Source organism: Lissotriton vulgaris, chromosome 2_1 (genome assembly GCF_964263255.1).
Source record: "Lissotriton vulgaris chromosome 2_1, aLisVul1.2, whole genome shotgun sequence".
Classification (NCBI taxonomy): domain Eukaryota; kingdom Metazoa; phylum Chordata; class Amphibia; order Caudata; family Salamandridae; genus Lissotriton; species Lissotriton vulgaris.
Window position 1 is genome coordinate 1,125,289,517 of NC_141687.1, and position 24,677 is coordinate 1,125,314,193.

Genomic DNA, 24,677 nt, shown 5'->3' on the forward strand with positions numbered 1-24,677 from the left:
AGAACTCCATGCCCTTGTCCGTCAAGCTTGTGGGAACAACCCCTTTGAGGATCGTGGATACATGTTTCAAGCTGGCCGGCGGTCCAGGGTATAAAGCTATTTTCAAAATGACGTACATTTGCTGACGATCTCCTGGGGTCGAGTGAGGATCTTCCAATCCACTGATCATATAGTGCGGATGGCCATTGCAGCCTCCCGGTCTCTCAGTTGTGCAGCTAGCAAACAGCATGCCTTTTACAACTGCTCATAGTGCTTCCCTTTCAGACGCTGGAGGGTGTATTCAGCTTTGGAGGTGAAGAGGCCATAAAAGGCCATATGGGCTTGTTCTAAACAGTGACAGTTGGGTACGGAGGGATGGGATGAGTAAAGGTGGGTGAGGGAGGAAAACTGACCCTTTAACTCAATCCGGAAAGGGATGCCTGTTTTTTTACCACGGCAGCATCTCTCATCAGCTGTCCACGAATGGTTGCCTTTGCGGCCGCCCAAAGTTTCCTACGGGAATCCACGGATATCTTATTGTCTTCAGGGTAAGGGGATAGGTGGGCCTTTAGCTGGGTCTTGCCCTGGGGTAACCGGTATCTCTGCACATTCAAGCACCATGGTTTGTGACCCGGGGAGGCCAAGCCCACATCAAGGGACAGCAGAACCGGTGAGTGGTCAGAGAGTGCATTCTCCAAGATGCTGGAGTCGCAGACGAGCGCCACTGCAGAGTGGGAGATGAGGAAGTAATCCAGTCTGGATTGGGTACCATGGACAGAGGACAGGAAGGTGTATTGCCTGTCTGTCGGGTGACAGAGGCACCAGTGATCCACGAGGCAAGGGCTCCATTCGCGTTGTTCCCCTGTCTTGCAAATGTACTGGTGACCACCATGAAAAAAATGTATTCCGAGTCTAATCTATGCATCACAGGTAGGGTTTCTGCCAGTTCGGTCATCTCAAAACCATATGCACCTTCTCTCTAATACCTTTGGCAAGTACATATTGATCCTAATGACAAACTCCTTTTGTCACTGGAAGTGGAAAATGCTTTCATCAAAGTTGAACGAGATACCTTTTCTACATGATGAACAGAGTTAAAATAGGTCCCTATTTTTTTCCAAAGGCTCTATACTACCCTTACGGTGCAGGTTGACTGAGAAGGTCACATGTCACAGACATGCCATATCAACAGAGGGATGAGGCAGGGTTGCCCACTATCTCCCTTTCATTTCTAACTGGCCTTGGAGCCCTTGGCAACTGATATTCATCGATCTGATTGTATTCAGGGCATCGAAAAACTGGCCAGCTGTAACAAAATAATGCTCTACACAGATGATATTTTTCTGCCACTTAGTGAGCCATAGGCCTTCACCTAATGACCCTAATTCAGAGGTCTACAATCTGTGGGGTACAACCCCAAGTGGGGCTGTGGAGTCATAGGAAACGGGGCACCCATTCCTCAGCATTTTCAGCTGTAGTGCTGCTTGCCTGAAAGAAATGCAAATGTGTACAACAACTTAATCTGCAATTATGAAAGGAAATTTGCAAATGTGTAGGATGCTTGCCAGCAGATACTGGCTTTAATTGATGGAATCACTTGAAGCTTCTTTTTGAGAGGTAGTGCAAATAGTTAACAACTGAGCTGTGACATTTGTGCTTTTGTCATTGTATTTACATAGCACTTACTATAAATTAAGAGGAGTTGAGAACAGTTATGTAAAATAAATAGCATTACTTGGGGTCTGGGTATTACTAAAATCTATTTTTGGAAGCACCATTTTATCGTAAAATGTTTTGTGCATTTTGTAGAAATCTATCTAATACTGTGTGTATTGCAAGTATAAAATAATGATTTACATAGTCACAGTGCTTTCTGTCACAGGCTGTGACCTCATAGCACTAAAGATTCACAAGTTACAATGCCTCACTTCACCAATAGAGATTTAAGGGCCAGATGTATGAAAATCGTTTTTACCGATTCATAAATACCGAATTTTACCGAATTCGGTATTTATGAATCGGTAAATATGTTTGAGATGTAGGAAAATTCGGTAATTGAATTACCGAATCTGCAAAAATTGGTATTTACCGAATCGGTAAATACAGATTCGGTAATGCCATTGATTCCTATGGGCATTGAAGCCCATAGGAATCAATGGGCATTACCGAATCGGTATTTACCGATTCGGTAAATACCGATTCCAGCAAGGGTGCAGGGGGTGTCACTTTGACACCCTCTAGCACCCCAAAGACGGGCATGTGAGCCATGTGGCACACAGACATGCCCTAAGGGCATGTCTGTCTGTCACATGGCTAGGTGTGCATGCACACATGTGCATGCACACCTGCATTCGGTATTTTACCACCCAATTGGATTGGGTGGTAAAATACCAAATCTGTAAGGCCTGTGGCACTCTCAGGTGTGCCACCTACATTTGGATATACCAAATCGGTAAAAATACCGATTCGGTATTTTACAGAATCGGTAAATTTACCGATTCGGCAAATTTACTGATTCTGTAAAATATATGCCTCTACATCTGAAAACCCAAATACCGGTCGGATTCGGCCGTTACCAACCGGTATTTTGGCTCCTACATCTGGCCCTTAATTCTGTGGCTTTCTGGTTACACACAGAGCTCAGCAGTGCCTTAACTTACAGAGGTTTCATAATGTACTATAGTGCAATTCCCACTGATAAATAACTTTTTTAAATGTATTTATTTATTTTTCATTAAGCTGCCCGTTATTTTATATGTAGCTACCTGAGAGAGAAAGATCTAAGAAACATAAAGAATATTTTGTTTTTAGGCACATCTTTGACCACACCCCACAAGCACTGTCCCTGTCAGACTCTGAATGACCTTTAGACCCCGCAAGCATGACTGAAGTTAACAACAGAAGCAAACTAATACAATCAGGAGTCAGTTTTTGCTAAAAATGAAATTGTCTGTTTTCATAATCTTAAAAATAAAAACCTTTATAGAAAACCAGTATGAAAGAAGAGTAAGGGACCACTTCCTCTCCTAGAATTAAATAAAGCATAATACTCGCACCTCGCAGTTCATCATTAATGATTTTAAAGGGTATGTTTTAATTATGATGAATGATGTTCAGCAATCTCCAGTTCCATGCAGCTGTGAAAGCCAAGCCGTCAGTATTCCATGAAATACATTATTTTTCTCCTTGGATGTCTTGTACTAAAATTGCAGCCCATGCATTACAGCTGTTATACCCAGGTCTCCATAAAATATGTGATTGTGTGACCGCTGCAATTGTAAGCATAATTATAGATTTGCCACATAATCCATCATCTGCCGCATAATCTGCTGATTTTAACAAGATGATTTTATCAGATGATGAAAATGGTGACAGAACCAAGGTTCAATTATGTTTTTAGTATGCTATCACTTCCGGTCCCAAATTACTGCTGCATGCTTTGGACAAGCATATTAAGAGATGTATCCGGGCAAGGACGAACCCCGGCCTACATGCAGTCACGCGGGGCGGGCGGCTGCCGCACCCTGGCATGTACCTATACCATCTTGCACACCACTTGTCACAATTGGTTTATCTTTTGACACCCACGGGCGATCAACCAATCAAATACATGATTAGGGCTCAAGACATGCTGGCAGGACCAGCTCACGGTCGCTTACACTGATGAGAGTTGGACCCAGCTCATGACCCAGTTCATGACCTCTCCCTCTGGGTAGCGCGGCTCACATGCATGTTAAGGTCCTGAATAATTGGCACTGGGCACCGTCCAAGTTGAACAAGAGTTAGCTTATACTTTATGATACCTGCTGGATATGCGTAGTAAGGGGCTGGGACTTTTTCCACTGGAGAGATATCTGCCAGACACTCTATACCACTAGCATTGTCCCTGTCACAGGCTTTGCCAAACTTGCCCTACTACATGACTTCCCAGACTTTGATGATGTGACCTCGCACAGGCACAGGTGGATGATGAGTGGGTTACTGACCTCCAATGCTTAGCCACTTATGAACGGTTCATTTACAATCTCTAGGATCAAATGCACTTTTTTGACAATGTATGGGGCCCCTTTATAGGATTTCAGAAACACTAGAAAGTTGGAACTGTGAAGGTGTCTACCCTTCGTGCCCCTCTCGCCTTGGAGAAAGGGCCGTGGGCATCCGAATGTGTCTCTAAGTCCATATGCATATGCATGTTTTGCAATATGGCGGTTGGAAGGCTGGGATGACGGGTAGGAAAACATTTGTTGACAGAGTGTTCATGTACGACAAGGGACTTGTTACCCATTAATTTCTCTTATTGATATAGGCAGGGTTGGATTAGGATCAAAAACGGGCCCGGGCACGCCCCCCCCCCCCAAAAAAAGGGCCAAAATGTGCTTATTGCCTTCTACAACACACTACTTCAGCTCCGTTTTTTTAAAAGAGCCACGCATGAATCAAAAAAGCAGCCCACAGCTAGAACTCGGCTACTGGCCCTTTGGCCATTTTTCTAGTGGCCGCCTTACCAATCCGACCATGGATATAGGTAATCTGGGGGCTGGATTCGGTTCTGCCGGGAGTTGTGTGAGCTATCTATGGGGATTTCTAATTTCTGATGTAGACGTCAACAGCCAAACCTACAGTGCTCTTCTCTACGTACATAGAATGTTTTATTTAAACAAAATGTCTTACTTAGCCTTTGCAGCTGGATCGTACTGCATATTAACGTGTATGTGGACCTTATACTGTACATGTTTCTGATGTCTTGGAAAAACCAATAAGGAAAAGTGTCAAAATTAAAGAATTACTTGGCGACTGAATGATTGATTATCTGCGCATTCATTGTTTAGAAGTATTAATACCAATAAAAAAGGTTAAAATAAAAAAGGGGCTCAAACTGTAAAATTCTACAAGTGGTATTAACATTTAATACAATTGCCGAATATCTGTGCGAAATAAATGTGTCTTGCTCTGCACTTGGAGTGAAAGTTGAAAGTACTGTACTTTTGGACCGAAAAAACATTGTAACATGCAAAAAATGAGGGACTGTTTTCTCCTCTAGGGTTTATTTTTACTTTCCTCATCAGGAAGACCCACCAATGTTCAAAATGGCAACATCATTACATGGCGCTTCCAGTTTCATTGTTTCCAGATTCACGAACACCCAAACTCTTCTGAAGGCAGGACACATGGGGGCTTATTTACAAGGCCCTTGTGCCACCTGTACGTCACTTTTCCTGTGTTAAAAATGACGCAAGAGGCCTGTAAATAAGCCCCATGAAATTTACCTAAGATGGCTTTGCTGAATTTAGCAAAGATGATGGCTTCATATTTCCGTTTTCTGCTACCCACCCCTGTCTTCCGGCGAGTTCCCTTTAGTGCCAGTGCGGGTTTGCTCTCTAATGCCACTCATGTGTATTAACATCGACTCTCCACTGCCTCATCTTAACACCTCTCCCACGCCACTACACATCAACTTTTCCACCACATTTCCCTGCCACTGCTCCTTTCCCCTCTCTCTCTCTCTCTTTACTCTTCAACTCTTTCCTTTTCTCGAGAATTTCCCAGCGCCTGAGCCCTGATTTAAAGACCAAGCCGCACAGAACATCCTGTTGAGTTGTACCTCCGGTTACAATCGGAAACACAACCATATATCTCCGGAGAAACAGAAGAATATTTAGTATCCATGACAAAGAAGCACTTTACCGGATCTTGACAGTTTATTAACTAATCTGACGTCGTGGAGTAATGTATTATCGTAGAATCGATGCCTCGGCGTCTCTGCGCAGCACCCCTGCACACGGAGGAAATAAATTAAAGGGCGGCCAGAGATATTGCATGATCCGGGCCATCGCTCAGCTTCACGGTGGCATTTGACGCTATTGCGCTCCTGCGGGGTGGGAATGAGAAATCTAGCGGGGTGCAAAGTCTGCAAGCGAAGCTTATTTGGTGACAGTCGGCTACGGCTCCAATCCTCTAAACGTGTTTTCACATTAAAGGTGTACAGAGAGAGTTCTAATCTTTTGGGTCTAGCAGAATGCAAAGCCACCTGTATGCGCTGCTTTGCCTTACTTTCAAGTGATTTTCCAGAGCAAACCAGGTTTTGCGCTGGAAAGCAAATTCGGAAAAAAGATTTTGCGTCACTTTTGTGATACAAACACTGTCCAAAATCTTACTAAATATATCTCTAATACTTGGTTTATGGTTAAAATCGCATCTTGCAATAAGATACTTTTTACCCATGGCAATACCTTGATCATTGTACATTTTGAATGCTTGTCTATATAGTGTGCAAACTGCTGTTATGTTCCTGGAGGTCCGCCCCTGGCGCCCCGGGCGCCAGGCGCGCTGGTCATGTGACTCCTGATAATAAAAAGAGGTCTCGCACGCACGCAGGCGTTCAGAGAGAGGCGCGCAGACCAAGCAACAAAGTTATTCCCAGTGTCCGACTGAGTTTATTCTAGGGCCACGTGTTAGGCCTAGTCAGGATTAGATGCCCCGGAGTGTAGGTCCCAGATTGATACCCCTAGGGCGATCACTTCCCATCTACAGGACACAACAACTGCCACCACTAAACACTGAGGGGCAGATTTACCAGAAACTGACACGGTCATAATACTTTTATTAGATCTCACTAAAATCATAAAAGGGTATACAAACCACCATAAAATATTGTGAATAGAATTTAAGGGATGTTTGACAATGCTAGAAGTATGTGCCTAACGCAATCAGGTGCTTGAGCAAGCCGTTCAGTTCTGGACTTTTCCAGTTAGTTCATTTGCTTTTTTTATCCAGTTCCTTTGCCGCCATTTGCCACAAGGTTATGGCTCTGCAAGATAGTTGAATTGACGAGCCTCTGAGACATTGTATGACTGCCCCTCTGCATGTCCTTAATTGTGCCTTCCCCAGTCACTCACAGAGCAATGTTTTATCTGATTTCTAGTAATGAGGGGCAAATACATACAACGTGTATCAGTCACTCTTCTCCTTGTCCACAGAGGCAGCATTCTTTGGTCAGCTAGCTGCATATCCACTTCGGAGTTAAGTCTTTCGTCGGAGCCCAGCCGCAGTAGCGTCACAAAGTGCTTTTTATCGTGTGAGAAGTGTTCAGATAGGTACGCTTGGAGCTTCAGCGACTGATATGATTGTATCACGTCCCATGCATGACTTTTCATGGCGAAGGTAGTTTTGTCCATTAGCAAAGAAACCCATTTAATTGCGTTATTCGCTGCTGTTTTGAATCCAGAGTATGTGGGGATTGTGAGCCATGCTTCCTCGAGTTGAAGGGCCAGGAGTGACTCTTTTAGGATGGTAAAGATTGAATTCTTTAGCCTGGCTTATTTTTCTATCTCTTCCCAACAGAAGTGGGCCAGGGTATTATCTTCGGCTTCCCTCATCCGCCAATAATATTTGGCCATTGCCCCTTGTCTAGCGAGTTTTTGAGTATTCCAATCGAATTTGAGCCTGAGAGATATATTGGGGAATTGAAAACAGTCTCTTGAAGAGACTGGACTGTGCTAGATTTTGGACAGTGGCATCTTTTGTTTTCAAAATTTATGACCCGTAGGATGTGAAGGGGAGGAATGTAGCAGCGATTACTTTGAGGAGATGGGCTGTTGAGCAGCCTGTTAGCTTCTTCTGAACAGTTATAAAGGCGAAGAGGAGTTGCTTCGTTTTCGTTTTGCCTTGTTCCAGTTGTGGCTTAAAATTTAGATTGTGAGCAAGATAAAACCCCAGGTATTTATACAAATCCACCTGGGATGTTGGGTTTCTGTCTAAATTCCAGATAAATTGACCTTTTTTCCTGTTTTTATGGTGTTTTGAAAAACATAGCACCTTTGTTTTTTGATTATTAATTTAAAGTTGGGCAGAAGTATTGTAGGCTCTTAATTGAGATATCGATCTCTCTAGGCCTAAAGGTGTTTGGGCGAGGAGGACTATGTCATCCGCGTATTGGAGACTAGGTATCAATGTTTTGCCCAGTTTTGGGGGATCAGTTTGTGTAAGTTGGAGGTACTTCTCAAGGTCTGCATTATAGTGTTTAAATAGGCAGGGAGCCAGAACGCACCCCTGTTTTAGTCCATTTGATGTATGAATCTTTTTTGTTCCGCCCGTCGTCTATCTTTATTTGGACCCACGTGTGCGAGTACAAGTTGATTATGGCTTCCAGTAGTTTTGTGGGGGCCCCGGACTTTGCATTTTGGCCCATAATTTTGCCCTCGGAATGTTATTAAATGCTGCTTTGAGATCGATGAAGCATGCATACAAGGTGCGGGATTTTGCATAGGCTTTATTGACTAGAAGGGTTACCACCCTTGAGTGTGCCCATTCCTGCCCGAAATCCCATTTGCGTGTTTGACATCAAGTTTGTACAATCCACCCAATCCTCTAGATCCCAAAACAAATTTGATGCACATATCTTAGCCTCAACGTCGATTAATACAATCATTTTATAATTGGAAGGGTCAGAACGAGGCCCTGATTTGTATATGGGATTTATAATGCTTCCTCGCCATGAATCTGGGATTGAGCCAGTTGCTAGAGCGTGTGTAAAAAGCGGGGTCAGAATACCGCTCCAGATCGATGGGTCCTGCTGAAATAGGGAGTTTGGCAGACCATTTGGTACCGGGGTTCCTTCTGGCCTTACATTTTTTGTGATCTTATGGACCTGGTCTTGCTAGCCAATTTCTGTGAGCTTTGCTTAGGTGATTCAGCGACTATTCCTGCTTGGGGGGGGGCGCCATTCTCAGGTTGCATCCCGTGAGTTATTAGAACTGGGGTGGAGGTTGCATTGTATGTTTGATCAATATGGGCTCTCCAAGTGTCCTCCATTATATCCAAGTTGAAGTGTCGGTTCTGGCCATTTGACAGCTGGTTGATTATACCCCAGAAGAGTCTGGAGTATCCTTTCTTGCTGGCATGGAGGAGTTTCGCCCATGTGAGTTCTCTATGATCTTGCTTGGCTACCTTGATGTTAATTTTGAGTTCCTTTCTAGTTTTTCCTATTAAGCTTAGGGCCTCTAAGTGATCACTTTCTGCTCTATCTTGTATTTAAAAATTTGAGATGTATGGTAATATATCGTAGTCCATAAAAGTGTATTCGATGATTGAGCCTGTTTTTTGTGTGACCCTTGTGCAGGCTGGAGGGTGGTTTTTCAGACCTCATGTGTTCAGCATGTGCATTGAGAGTTCTTCCAAAAGAGCTGCACATCTATTACTGTGGAAATCTCGTTGTTTGCTGGTATGTGGGTGGCCAATTTTACTTTTATCCCCTCCATGAAGTAGGTTCATATTAAAGTCTCCAGACGGTATGATGTTAGAATGTGGGTGAGCGAGTTTGAGGGTGGCTAATGTGGCAAGTCGTTTCTCCACTCTTGACCTCTTTAGTTTGGATGCGGGATGGATATAAACATTAAATATTAAAAAGCTATAAGAGGGCCACACAACTATTTTAATGCATAACATCCAGGTTGAATCAAGATCTATGGCGGCAACATGCCATGGGATGTTAGGCGAAACAAAGGTGGAGAGTCCTCCTTTTGCTCTTCCGTGTTTGGAGGCTCTCTTAGCCGGATTAAGATGTTCTTTGAAACCTACTATAGGTGAAAAATTTGCCTGCCATGTTTCTTGGAGGAGAAGTTGATCATATTGCTTGATGAATTCCATAAAATCAGGGTCTTCCAGTTTTGCATTTAGACCATTCACATTCCAGGAACAGATATCACAACCTTGGTTTAAAATTGGGGCTTTGGATGATAGTGTTCATGTCTTGGTGTTGCTGTTCCCGGCTCTATTCATCTGCCTGGTGCCTAAATGCCTGACTGCTTCTGGATGGGTAAAGATTATGGTGATTTTTCTTAGAGTTTGGGCTATTACCTTCGTTGTGCTGTCATGGTCTGGGTCTTTGGCTCCTCTTAGCAAGCCCTCTGTCTGGTTGGGTGGTTGAAGTGGGCTTGGGTAGCAGTTGAAAGCAGGCTTTTTTACCTCATTTGGTGAGTGAGTCCCGTTGCTACCAAATCTGCTCAATGATGGAGCTGTCAAGGAAGGTGACTGTGGTGATCTCTTGGCCAATTCGATTGAAGTTTGGTCTGAACTCTATGCTTTCTATGTTGCTGGTGTTAATGTGACATAGAGATGGACGGGCTTTAAATACTTTAAATAGTGCACTTCTGTTGAGGATGTCATGAGGTCCCCTTGAGACGTAATGGGGAATAAAATCCAACTTCTGATCACTATTGGAGTGGGCGGGTCCTCTTTCAATAACCAAGCTCTTATTGGATTGCAGATCAGCCATGATTCGCTCTGGTTCTGATAAGAACAACATCTGGTGATTACTTATGCAAACCATCTTAAGTACTAATAGGTGCTTCGAGGATTACATGGTAACTGAATGATTGATTATCTCTGAAAATTGTGTTAAGAAGTATTAAGTCCCCCCACCCCAAAAGTATGATTCCAGATCATAGTGGGTAGTTGCAGTCCAACCTGCCTCATCAATATTCATGAGTTAGGAAGCCAGTTGTGACTCACTAGGATTGGTGGCAATCACATGGATGGTGACCTGCTGCATAGAGCAGACCACCATGTCCTTGATTACTTTAATATTTTTTTTAATGCTGTCTGTGTTCATTAAAGGAAAAGAGGCTTCATTCAAAACAAAAGTTGGTTTGAGAGTTGAAAGAGGTCTCCCCAACAAACTATTTTTTACATTATCTTCTGTGAATGGCTTTCCCTCATGTTGGGAGTTGGTAAAATGTCAATGTTTCGCGACCAGATTTCAGTTGAAAAATATTAATACGCACCATATCGAATAACTGTTTCGAGGGGACGCACTAAGAATGTCCGTGCCCAATCGCGAATCATTAAACTAATTTTACTACTTTTCTGGGTTCAAAAATATGGTGAACAGTGCAATTAAACAAATCTCTCTGTTAATGGACAAAACTGCCTTTTCTAAGAAAAGCCATGCATGGGCAGTGATTCAATCCTGCCAGTTTCTGAAACCCCAACCGTACCTGTCTGAACACTTCTCCCATTACAAAGAGCACTACTTGACTCTGCTGCAGCTGGGTTAATTCCCTACGAAGGATCTGACCCCGAAATGGAAGTTTACATAGCCCACAAAAGAATGTCAGCTGTGCGAACAAGGAGAAGAGTTGCTCTACACCTTCTATGCATTTACCCCTCCTTATTAGAATTTCGAAAAACCGTCTTCCGCAAGATCTTTGGGAAAAACCAATTGAGGTCATGCAGAGCTGCAGTCATACAATGCCTTGGTGGCCTGTCAATTCAACTGTCCTGTCGAGCCATCACCTTTTTGAAAAAGGCAGCCAAAGAATTGGACAAAAAAAACTAAGCAAATTGTACGGCTAAGTGATGACTGCCTGGTCATTCTTTATCTGCATTGACACTAGCTATATATGTAGTTTTTACAAATTATACTGATTACAATTTAAATATTCTTGTTTTAACCATTGTTCACGATTGAAGCATCGGACTGTATAACATTTTTATTCTGTTGTACCTCACAGACTTTTATTTTAAACTATCATCTATTATGTGCGCTTTCCAATCTTTTATGACTTTTAACGAAATCAAATAAAAGTAATATTGACTGATTACTAGCTACCCTGTTACCAAATTGCACAATAGGTTTAGTACATTCTAGAAACCATTAGGCTATAGCAAATTCTGTTATTCAGTGAATTTCAGTGTTTGCTAGATGGCTTTGCACAGCTGCCCTAAACTGTTTACCTCGAGGCTTAGCTGGGAACCAAAATCAGCACCATAGAAATGTACATACCTGCTCCACACTGTAAAACACTGCAAAAAGAATGGGGTTCATGGGTGAACTGTTTGGTGATGGCAGTCTGCGCTGCTCTCAAAGCAGCCTGCAGTTCATCGGGAACATTCCAGAAAGGCACAATGGTGAGTTTCTGGTTGACATTAGAAACTAAAGTTGTCGGTACAAGCCCTGGATTTCATTTAACCAAATAATAGTTTAATTCGAGGCAGGTCGTGTTACCAGCTGTAACTGTGGGTTTTTGTAACCTCGAAACTACACATAAATAATGTTAAAAAAATAAGTAATCTAACAATATATAAACAAAGGGGACAAACACAAAAAAGAACACACTTTTATGATGTGCATTTTGTGCAAGGTAACTGAAAGATTCAACAAGACCCTGAGGAGCAAGAGAATGGGCCTACATGGGCCATGAGGTGGAAGTGGAAAGTCCTCTTGCCTTGCTTCCTGTTTGCCTACAGGGAGGTGCCACAAAAGGGGGTAGGGTTTAGACCATTTGAGCTTCCTATGGACACCCTGTTAGGGAACCTCTCAACCGTGTGAGAGAGGGGTGGGAACAAGCTCACAGGAACCTCCTCAGGATGTAGTCAGTTACATGCTGACTCTACGTAGCCACATACAGCGCATCTGGAAAAAGGTGAAAGACAATCTTGAGGCCAGCCAAGCAGTCATGAAACTTTGGTATAACAGAAGATTACTGGGTGGAGTTTCAACCTGACCATAAAGTGTGGGTCAAGGAGCCTGTACAGCCATGATCTCTCCAGGATAATTGGATAAGCCCATATGAGGTGAAGGAGCGGAAGGGGGGTGCCACCTATCTGGTGGACCACATGACCCCGAACTCCTTAAGGGTATTCAACATAAACCGCCTCAAGCCTGACTTTGAGAAGCCTTAACTGAAGTCACCATGCTCTTGGTGACAGATAACAGAGTGAAAGAGGAGAGAGAATCCCTACCTGACCTCCTGTCCACCCAGCAACTCGAAGGGTCAGTAGAGGTTGTGAACCATCTCCCCTACTCTGACCTCAGAATGGCAGAATGACTGCCGCCTGTTACTGGGACAGTTTTCCTCTCTGTTCTCCCTCACCTCTGGGCTTACACATTGGTGTACCTGCAACATAGATTCTGGAGGCAGTATGCCTGTGAAGAACAAGATTTACATCTTGTCGAACAAGGTGAGAGCTAGCATCAAGGAGGAGGTCTCCAATATCCTGGCATTAGGGGGTGACAGAGCTTGGCCCAGCGCAATGGTGCTGTTACCCAAGACTGCCCCCCTGGGCACTACTCCAGAGCATAGGTTGTGTGTGGACTACAGTGGATGCATTTCAGTCACCAAGACTATTGCTCACCCCACCCCACGAACTCATGAGCTCAGAGACTGTTAGGGCATTGCCAAATTCTGCAGTACTTTTGATCTCACCTCAGGGTACTGGCGGATTGCTCTGACTGTGGGGTTAAAGAGAGGTCACACAAGAGGGCCACTTCCATTAAAGGGTGGCGCCTTTTGTCTTATAGAATGCCACTGTAACTTTCCAAAGGTTGCTGAACCGTGTCGTGAATGGGAAGGATGCCTTCTGTGCCACCTACCTGGACAACATAGCTGTCTTTAGCTCCAGCTGGGAGGAACAACTTTACCACCTCCAAGAGGTGCTTCAAGCCTGGCTTTCAAGGCAGGCAAGTGCCAGATAGAGCTGAATACTGTGGTGTATCTTGGCTACGTGGTGGATGGAGGCAAGGTGCAGCTCCTCCAGGCCAAGATCAAAACTATCCTGGCCTAGCAATCCCCTAAAACTCAGACTTAGGTGGGAGACATCATGGGCCTCCAGGATATAATAGGAGGTTTGTTAAGGGACATGACACCATTGCTGCCCCCTGAACAGACCTGACTTCTAAGAAGCAGTCCTAAAAAGGTGATCTGGGCCGGAGATTGTCAGAAATCATATGACTCCTTCAAGAAATCTATTTGTACAGCACCGGTGCTAAAAGTTCCTGACATCTCTAAGGAGTTCATTGTACAGAAGGACACTTCAGAGCATGGCATAAGGTTGTCTTAACACAGTAAAATGAGGAGGGCCCAGATCAACCCTTAGACTTCATTAGTAGGAGGTAACCTCCCCGGGACCAGAGGTACAGTGATATTGAGACCCACCACCATGCATTGCCTTTTACAATACCAAAATATAAAAAGTGAGCTTATTGGCTTTATCAAGAAGTAAGGATAGCAATATATATAAATCAGGTCTATCTTTCTCCAAAAATCACTAATGTTTGTACTCAAAGGTATATTTCAATAATTCACACAATGCAATGCATTTTAATATTTTTCATCATAGAAATGTTCAACGAAGCTTTATTACAAAAACCCATCAGTGACTTTGTTTTTACATGGTTTTTATTGTTACATTTTGTATCTGAAAAAAGTCATAATAAATAGCACAAGACATATTGTTTTTTTTTCTTGAAAACACCATGTCACTGAGTATTTCTTTTAAAAAATGTCAAAGCTGAAAATGCAATGACAAAAACAACCACAAGAGGGCCTTTCTCTCCAGCTGAAGTGTACAGAACTCCAGCTAAGAGTGCTTTACAAAATATTCTAAGTTCTCCTGGGGTCATGGATTTAATGACCCAGGAGATCTACTGTTTTTTTAATTGAATACGGAGCAGGGAACCACAATATCCGTCGGGTGGGCTCCACCAATCCTATCTTTTTATGTGCGGAGACACTGTTGTCATAAAGATACAACTCATAAAATACCTTTGTGAATAGCAAACAATTGTAAACTTACACAAAAGTGAATTAGGCAGTTCGTTTTTAAATTATTTCTTTTTTGAAGTAAAATCATTGTGCATTCCTTGGGTATCAAATTAAGGGCCATATTACAAAGATGTGCGTTAAAAAATGCACGTCGCACATTTCCCTATCGCCGTACTTTATCACCGTGTTAGCGCGTCATTATCAACGCGCAACACGTAGGCAATGTTAAATCCGGCGATAGCCGCGATGTGGGAACATTAGAGCATGAAAACAAGCGTTGTTGTCACACGCTAATGTGTGCCTTGATAATATGGGGGGGTGGATTCAGCTTTATGATCCACACCCCCATGTTATCCATGCCTAACACCTGATCAGAGCAGGCGTTGGGAGACCTGTGATAAACAAGTCTATCGCAGGTCTCCTGCTCCCAACGCCTGCCTTGGTAATAGGGTTCATTCACGACATCAGATCCTTCAACGTACAGGGAAGCAGTTTACCACAGCAATTGAAGCAACTAGAATTTTTGACCAAGAGACAATTGAATCAACGTCTCCATGCATCCACTCTAGTGCAGTACCACCGGGCAAAAAGAATCCCTAGAGGTTTGAGGATGCCAATTAAACCCATGTTATTCCGTTTTCACATGAAAAAAGACTTTATGGATCGATGGTATGCTGTGCTGAACAAGTGCTCACTGAATCTCATTCTTTTATTAGTTGAAGAATTGGCAGTGGTGATTAAAGAAATAACTGAGGAAATCACACCCATTGAAACAGATTTACAAAATAGAATGGATTCAGAGGATTGGTCTAAATTCTTGGAGGATATGAATACCAGAATGGATAAATACACAAAAGAGATACAGGAAGGGAAACTCAGGAAGTACAAAAGAGACACTCTGGATTACAAATTGAACGAAGTATACACGTGGGCGGAGGTGTATGCCCAGAGAAGAACCTTCATCAAGAGAACTCCGAATACATCATCACAGGAAAGTGTAGCCTCTGATGGAGATACCAATGTAAACAGATTACCACTCCGAGTAGAAAAAACCATTGGCACAAGTGATGGAGTTCAAGCGGAGAGTGTATCCTCTAGTAAGACGTCTTTTTCCACCCAGGTCGCGGAGACAACCCAACCACCAGGGAAGCCAAAATGAAAACCAGGAGAAGTAAAAGAGGTAACAAAACCAAACTTGAGGAGCACGAAACCAACTTAGTCATTAATATTTCCTCACATGAGCTAACTGCCCAACAACTCAAGGTTCTCAACAAAGGACTAAATTTTGTACCTACTTACCACACCAATTTACTGGAGTCTGAAATTGATTTCTTTAAATTCATGAGGATTTTGAGTTTGAAATATTTTTTCTTATATCTTCCTGACCAAACCACCAGTTCGATTCCCACTGAGTACCAAGAGTTTAGACCTAAATCAACATTCCAAGCACCCACCTCACACAAAATATTGGATGCCTTTGAAAATTTAGTACTCAAAGACATTAAGCATATCAAAACATGGTAAAAGCGGAATTGGAATTTTTCCAAACATGAAAGATTGGTTCTTAAGGAACTAACAGAGGACCATAGGATACACATTCAGCAAGCAGACAAAGGGGGCGCAATAGTCGTTATGGATCAGCAATTCTATGAATCGAAAGTGGTTGATCACATATCTGACACAGACACTTATCTCAAACTGGATCAGGATCCCATCAAACAATTGAAAAGCACTCTGGATTGTATCCTTGAACAGGCTGAAAACATGAAGTGGATTACCACAAAAACTCGAGAATTTTTGACAGTTTTGTTTCCCAAACAACCAGGAATTTACATGCTGCCAAAAATCCATAAGGACCTCACCAACCCTCCTTTCAGACCTATTGTCACCGGGTGCGGCACCATCTTTGAGCCCCTGGGTCAATACATTGACCAATTTCTTCAACCTTTTGTCCAATCATGGTATTCTTATACGAAAGACACTACACACTTTTTGCAGAAATTGATGAATATCCAAACAAAAACAGGAATGATAATGTGCACCTTAGATGTTAAGGCTTTGTACACCTCCATCCCCCATGTAGCAGGGATAGAGTCTGTGGAATGGGCACTTCTTAAACAGGATGAATTATCAGCAAACAAAATATTTTTGTTGGAACTTCTTCATTTTTGTTTACATCACAGCTACTTCAAATGGGGTAATGATTTTTATTTACAGAACAAAGGATCATCAATGGGTTTTTCTGGAGCCCCGGCATATGCCAATACCTATATGGCCAGATATGAAGAAATGTTTGTTTTGAAGGACAAAGATTGGGTCGACAATATAATCCTATATTGTCGCTACATTGATGACATTTTTTTAATATGGCAGAACTCTAAGGAAATGCTTGAGCAAAAAATATCACAACTGAATACATATGATGAGAACATTCAGTTCACAAAAAATATTGAGATGAAAGCAATCCCATTTCTAGATATTTTGGTGAAAATAGAGGATGATTTTATTCATACTGAAGTGTACCACAAGGCCACTGACAAGAACACTGCATTAATGTACAATAGTTTTCATCCGAGGAATCTGAGTAATAATTTACCATATTCCCAAATGCTGTGAGTGAAAAGGATCTGTTCCGAGAATGAGACACTAGAAACCAACTTAGATACCATTATTACGAGATATGCATCAAAAAAGTATCCTAAAAATCTTTTGGATAAGACAAGAGACAAAGTACAAAATCAAATCAGAGATTCTTTGCTACTAAACAAGATTAAAGAAACAGAAAAACGACAGGTATTTGTTTCCAAATATTCCACGAGTTCAAATGAAATCTAGAAGAGCATTCATCGACATTGGGATTTATTGAGCAATGAGACTAATTTTAAAGAACTGTTTGTAAGAAAACCGATTTTTGCCTACAAAAGATCTTTGAACATCAAGAAGTTATTGAAATTCCAACCACGAGGAACCTAAGTAACGTACAGAGGAATAAGAAGATGTCAAAATTGTGCCCAGTGTAATAATGTTATAGTGACTAACACAGTGAAACATCCACACACAGGAGAAACTAGTCCAACCAAGCACAATGCTGACTGTAACACCATGAATGTGATTTATGCGATCAAATGTCCCTGTGGTCTTTTGTACATAGGGAAGACAGAACGTAATATCAAGACTCGTATCTCCGAGCATAAGAGCACGATTCGCAATAAAAATCCAAACAGCAGTTTGGCAGTACATTGGGAGGTTAACAGACACTCAATTGCTCAAGTAAAATTTCAGGTTCTTGAAGTGGTTGAACCCACACCCGGGAAGAGCATAACAAAGGCTTTACTCCAGAGGGAGGTATTCTGGATTAAGCATTTAGATACACAAGATCCGAAAGGGATCAATGACAGAGTGGATTTAGTATGTTACCTGTGACTACTGCACCACAGTTGCATGCATGAGGACATGAATTCTGTTATTTATATATTTTTTTGAGCATTGTACAATGACAATATTATGTGCTTGCATTTAGGCTCTTCGTTAACACACTTTTGTTCACCATGGAACACTGACCGGCAGATTTATTTGAAAGTTTTTTAATTAATTTGTATTTTTTGTTTTTCCAAAACGCATTTGTATCCGACCACGAGTGTTATCAGTATTTACACGTTCCAATATGGCGCGCAAACTCACTTAGCATCAAGGTTTCATTCTCAGTGGTGACAGTCCTTTTTCGATCATTACATCCTTCTTCATATACGCATGCGCGACTCTATGTTTGTTGAACACATCGGGCGTGATATTCTGACCAAGAACTACAGCGTTTGGTTCTACCGTGCACCGTCGGCAATTTCATTCAAAAGGTATGGCGGATTATCTTGAATCGGTGGACGTACTCACCGTTAAACAGGCTGTGTCATCTAATTTAAAAACTCACATGTTGTCATGTTGTTACTTTTAGAAAAGCTATCAATGGTAAAGCCGTACAATAGTCACGTGGGAACAGGCGGTTTCGAATAAGGCAAAGTGTTAACCTGTAGGACAGATCGTATCACGGAAGGTTAGTTTTGGTTGAGCATGACTAGCTTGAGTAATTGTTTTAGATTAATGGGTTGTATTTGTCATTATCAGGCGGTTCATTATATCTCCGTGCTCTTTAGGCACTTGACGTGATGGAACATATCCGGCTCTTCCTCTATCGTATAAACGCCGCCTTTTTCACTCAGGTCAGTGTAGTGATCTTTTTTTCCCACTTAAGCTTATCAACCGTCACGTTGTGGAATAACATAGTCACTTATTCTTTTCCTGTCCACAGATGATTGTTACGCCATTGTGTGATCACTCCGATATGATTAGGACCCCCCATCCATTTTTCTTCGCCACCGCGAATAACGTTTTTTCAACACTCACAAGTGAGTAAACACTGCGGACAATGTGTAATTAGGAATCACGCATTAGGAGGTTATAGTTTGTTTGTAACACAGGTTTCTATAAGATTATTAATTTTTCCAGAGTCTAAATGTACATCAGGAACAAGTTTAAGTAAACACATTTATTGACATAATGTTGTTTATGAAATAACGTTGTCAAACACTGTAACCTATGACGCTGGAGGTCTTTCAATGTTGTGAATGTATATATTTCTTATGTTGTCCAGGTACAGCCCCTGATGAAGGGCCGTGTGGCCCGAAATGCATTGGGCATGGGCACCTTTTGAAAGAGAAAATGGATTTCTAAAAAAGCATTGTATTACTAATGTTTATGGAATGTTATGATACATAATAATGTTCTGATGGACTAAGAGATCTCAGTAAAAAAGCATTGAATCAATTTTTTTGTTGATGTTTTCATATGAGATCATGGGATACATTTGATGAATCGTGTTTATGATTTCCAATTAGGATTTGCAACAGTGCATAGAGGGCAAGCGGTTTCGTTTGGTTATATTATTTTATGTTCACTGGCGCAGTTTGGGCATTGCGCTAACCTCAGTAGCACGCATTGAGAAGCTAGCATCACATATTGATTTAGATTTGATATAATCTAGGTGTGCCTCTCCTATTAATAATTTCTGTTACCACCTCCAACCACATTTTACATGTGGTTGGACGTGGGAACGCCCACATTGCATGTCATTAGCGATGTTTCTCGCTGACATGCAAAGTGGGCTTGAGACAGGCGTTAGCATGCCCTTGTTAATAGGGCCCTAGAAGTATCGCCGCTTTCTCGGCACAATTCGCCGAAAAAGCGGCGATACTTCACCTTGGTAATACGACCCTAAAAGTTTTCAAAGCAGTGAGGATACTTAAGAAGGCCAAGTGTTTTGCACCTCTTATTGTTTAGTGCATTTTTATTGATAACTAGCAGCCCGCCCCGGCCTTGCCCGGGACAGAAAGGGGCTAGGGGCAGCATCACAGCAGGAGAGGCGCAGCAGAGCGGTCGCTTCTGCCCACGCTTTGTTTCCCCCGACGTCCCGACTTTGTGCTCACTTTCTGTTCATGGCCCCCGTCCGTCCCTCGCTGCGCACCCGCGGCTGCTTGACTTAACTCATCTGCCGCTCCTCCCCGCGCCGCTGTGTTTACCGCTCCACTGCTCCTCCGCTTCTCACCGCTCCTGACCGCTTGTCCGCTACCTCATCCGCCGCTCCTCTCCGCGCTGCCACTCCTCCTCCGCCTCTCGCCGCTACTTTACGCTTGTCCTCCGCAGCTCCTCCCCGCGCTCATGTCCTCCTCTCTTCCTGTTGCTCCTGAACGCCACTCCTCCCCGCGCTCCCGATGTCATCACGCAGACGTCGCGGCCGGTGCTACTTTCTAGGGACTACTTTATTTTTATTTGTAAATGTTTTAAATAACGTATATTTTTTATTTTTATATCGCCTATGTCCTTCTGCTTGCCCTGAGGTTTTCATAGATGTCTTGGGTGTTTATATTGGTGGTGTATTTTTTAAGTCTACCTGGCTCAAAGGACAGACTTCTCTCTTTATAATAGAAGTATAGATAATACCACATGCACAAAGTGCTTCCTAACACATTTCAGCTGAAAAATAAAATTTTCTAGTATTTCCTAATTTCAGTTTTCAGTTCACTGACCTTCAAAGTCTAAAATTGCCTACTTGGGATTCAAACGCTTAACTCACATTTGTCAACAAGTAGCATTTTGCTCACCTAGCCATCATGGTTAATAATATAGTGTCTCCTAGCAAAATAATCACAATAATTATTTCCATGTCACTACTGTGAAGGGTTGTTTCCTATGAGAAAGAAACTAAAAGCAGCTTGACATTACTTGGTTAGGGAGAATAAAAAGTGACACCTTTTATTGAGAGATGTGTGTTATGTTACAAACATATGTATAGAGTACTTGTATTATCTGTATTGTCCTGTAATTCTCTTGACGTATGATGCATGTATACACACGTTTTTGCCTTTCTGAATGCAATATTGCATGTGTTTTATATACTAGGTTGAAGGGGCCATTGTCTACTCTCCCTTCTTCTCGTATCAACCTGATGTGTCTAACCTGCTCTCACCACGCCCCTAATCTGAAGAACCCTACTTTGCTGTTTTTTCCAATGATTTATTCGATTGTTTCAGCGCTCCGTCCATCATCTCCTTGATTGATAAAGCCTGCTGCGCAGGCGAAACGCGTCTCTCTTTTCTGCAGGGTCGTGGGAGACCTGAAAAACAATAAATAAGCCTGATCCATACACACCTTGTGCACATGCCTCTTCTTCCTAGAAGTAGGAGTGTTTTCCTTCATATATATATTTCTACCTCCTACCCAAGGTGCACAAGGATGCCCTTGTGCCCCCTGGTAGGCCAATAATATCGGCCATAGACAGCTCCACGGAAGGCATTTCCCGCTATATTGACTACTTCCTGCAAGAATGGGTAAAGAGCTTGGGTTCTTATGTCAGAGACACCACTGACTTTTTGTGCAAACTGGCTTCAATTACCTGGGATGATGAACTATTGCCTATTACCATGGATGTTACTTCATTGTATACATCAATTCGACACTGCGATGGTATAAAAGCGGTTGAGTATTACCTTGACAAACGCCCCATTGAATGTTTACAGCATAATAAGATGATTGTTGGTATGTTGAAGGTATGTTTGGAACAAAACTTTTTTACCTTTAATAACCAAATATACCAGCAATTAAGAGGGGTGGCTATGGGGGCCTGCTTCTCCCCCAGCTTTGCCTGTCTACATATGGGGCTGTGGGAGGAGCGGGTCCTTATGGTTGACCATAAGGAAACCATGCAGAACAAGGTTATGCTTTACCTAAGGTATATTGATGATCTATTTATGATCTGGAGGGGGTCGCAGGAAGAGGCTACTGAATTTGTGAAACAGCTGAACATGAATAACTTGAACCTTCAATTCACATCACACATTGACAAAGAAAAGGTTACTTTCTTAGATGTGAAGGTCTATATGAGGGATGGCACTCTGCAAACTAAGTTACATAGAAAAATAACTGCTGGCAACACAGTCCTACACGCTAGCAGCCAGCATCCCCAACACCTTATCCGCAGCATCCCCTACGGGGAGATGCTAAGATTGCGGAGAATATGCAGCTCTGATCTGGAGTGTGACCTGGCACAACAAGCCAGCAAAGCCAGGTTTCTACAAAGAGGTTACAGTAGTATTCTAATAGATGGAGCGATTAGACGTATTAAGAAAATCATGAGGGAGGATGCGCTAGTGCCCAGGACTAAATCCAATGCAGAGTATAGTAACAATGAGCAAATTCAATCCAGAGCCATTGTTACCTATAGTAACCAACATTCCCAGATTAGGAAAATTCTGAATAAAAACTGGAACCTGGTTAAAGGTGACCCTGTAATAGGTGACCTGGTACCGGACAGACCTAGCCTAACTTTCCGAAAATCCCCCAGCCTTGCCAGTGCCTTAGTCAGCAACACATTAGAACCCGCAAAATCCTGGATGGATCACATCACTGGTTTCAAAAAGTGCCTTACATGTAAAGCCTGTCGCCACGGAGTCAACAAAACTCAGGTCCCACGCCCTTTTTCAGACAAACCCTTTGTTATCAATAAAAGACTCACATGCAGGACAGAATACGTTGTCTATGTCCTGCAGTGCCCTTGTGGACTACAATATGTGGGGAGTACGCGCCCACCTGCCCACAAGCGCATCTTACAACATCTAAGGGCGATCTCCGAAAAGGACCAGGCTTATCCGGTGGCTAGACACTTTGAAACCATACGTAATAGTGACCCCAGTAGCCTTCAGTATTTTCTAGTGGACTCAGTTTTGCCTCTAAAAAGAGGAGGTAACCGAGACGCAAAATTACGCCTCTTGGAAACCAGGTTTATCCTTGAGTTCAACACAAAGAGCCCGGGAGGTTTAAATAATAGCGAGGATCTTTACACCTGTCTCTAGCCAGTATAAATTTGCTGATCATTACTTTTGAATGCATTGCAATCTTACTTTTTGAAAAAATTTATGGGTATATGAGCAATTTCCCCTTACCGGCTCTCGACCTATTTTTATCTGACTCTGCTACCTGCTGTTAACTGTAGCATGTTTTTAACAACCAGTATTAGCACCTTTCACTTTAAAACAAATTCTGATCTGCAGTAACCATAAGAGGTTGATTTAATAGTGCATGTCTTTATTGTCTTTATCAGATTGTGCAGTTTTTTTGAACATGCCCACTGGGGCGTAATTTTCTTTCCTGTGTGAAACCATATGTTTTTTGACTGCAAGTGATACATCAGGGTTCCTAAAATTATATGCACTTACATATGAACAAAGGTTGCACACACTGACCGAATTGTGTATATATATGGAGTATAATATATGAAATGGATATGGATTATTTTTTAACCATGTGTATATATATGAAATTTATTTATTTATATAAATTTTAAGGAGAATTTTATACTCTACAAATGTATTTATATACACTGGAACCCGTTGGGCACCTAGCCCTTTATTCTCTGTTGATTTAACGAAGTATGTTTTCACTGTTGATGAAATGATAAAAATGTGAACTGCACAGCTGTAGTGAATTAGGCACTAGCACTTTATAATCCCTCGTTTGTGTCCATGACACGCTATGTGATCAAGCCTCTATCGAGGTGAAACGCGTCATGGCGAATTGCAGGCTGTAACTCTGGCATGGAATAAAATGCACTGAAGAAAACTGCACTTACTTTGTGGTCTCGCTCTTTTCGTTGTTCTGCGTGGAAGGCAGAGGGAAAAACGACGACTTTTTGGATATATATATATATATATATATATTCACTGAAAAAACCATGGGTTATAGACCATATATAGTTAGGAATTAGCATTTACAAAACCTTATTTTACTCACACAAAACCATTGAAATTTCATATATAGTTAGTTGCACTAACTATATATCGCGCACCCGCAATCCACTGCTGATCATGTCACATATTACATCATTCATGACATGATCAGTGACATCACTGATGACATCACTGATGACATCTCAAATGACATCACTGATGACATCACTGATGACAACATCCAGTGACTGTATGTTTCTGAAAAGTCAAAATATGTCTTACATATTGAAGAATGAGTGGATGTATAAGTGTCTGGATGAAGGATTTAGTAGGTGCATGACTGACTGTATGAGTGAGTGATTAAATGTGTCTCACTGAGTGCATGGGTTAGTGACTAAACTGTCTTAATTTGTGCATCATTATGTCTGTTGTTCTGTAAACTGCTGCATGTGTTGATCAGTAGCTTTATGAATAAGTATATGGGTTATTGATTGGTTGCCCAAGTATTTGTATGGGAGACTGAGTGTGTGTGTGGGTGGCAGGGAGGTGTATGACTCTGTGCATAGATGTGTGAGCAGTTGATTCACTAGATGTATGGGTTCAAAAGTGCATGTGGAAACAGCTGTATGGGCGGTTGACTGTGTGCATGTAAATGTAAATGTATTGGCATTTATATAGCGCACTACTTACCCGTAGGGTCCCAAGGCGCTTCGACCGCTGCGAAACCCTTCCTGGCTTCCCTGAGAGATGGTCCCTTAATGGGTATCTCCAGGGTGAGACCAGGCATCCCCGGCGGTCTGGTGGGGCCATTAGTGAAGATGAGGCAAGCTAATGCCCAGAGTTGCCGAGTGTGATCGCTGATCAGAGTGGGCACCGAGGCGAG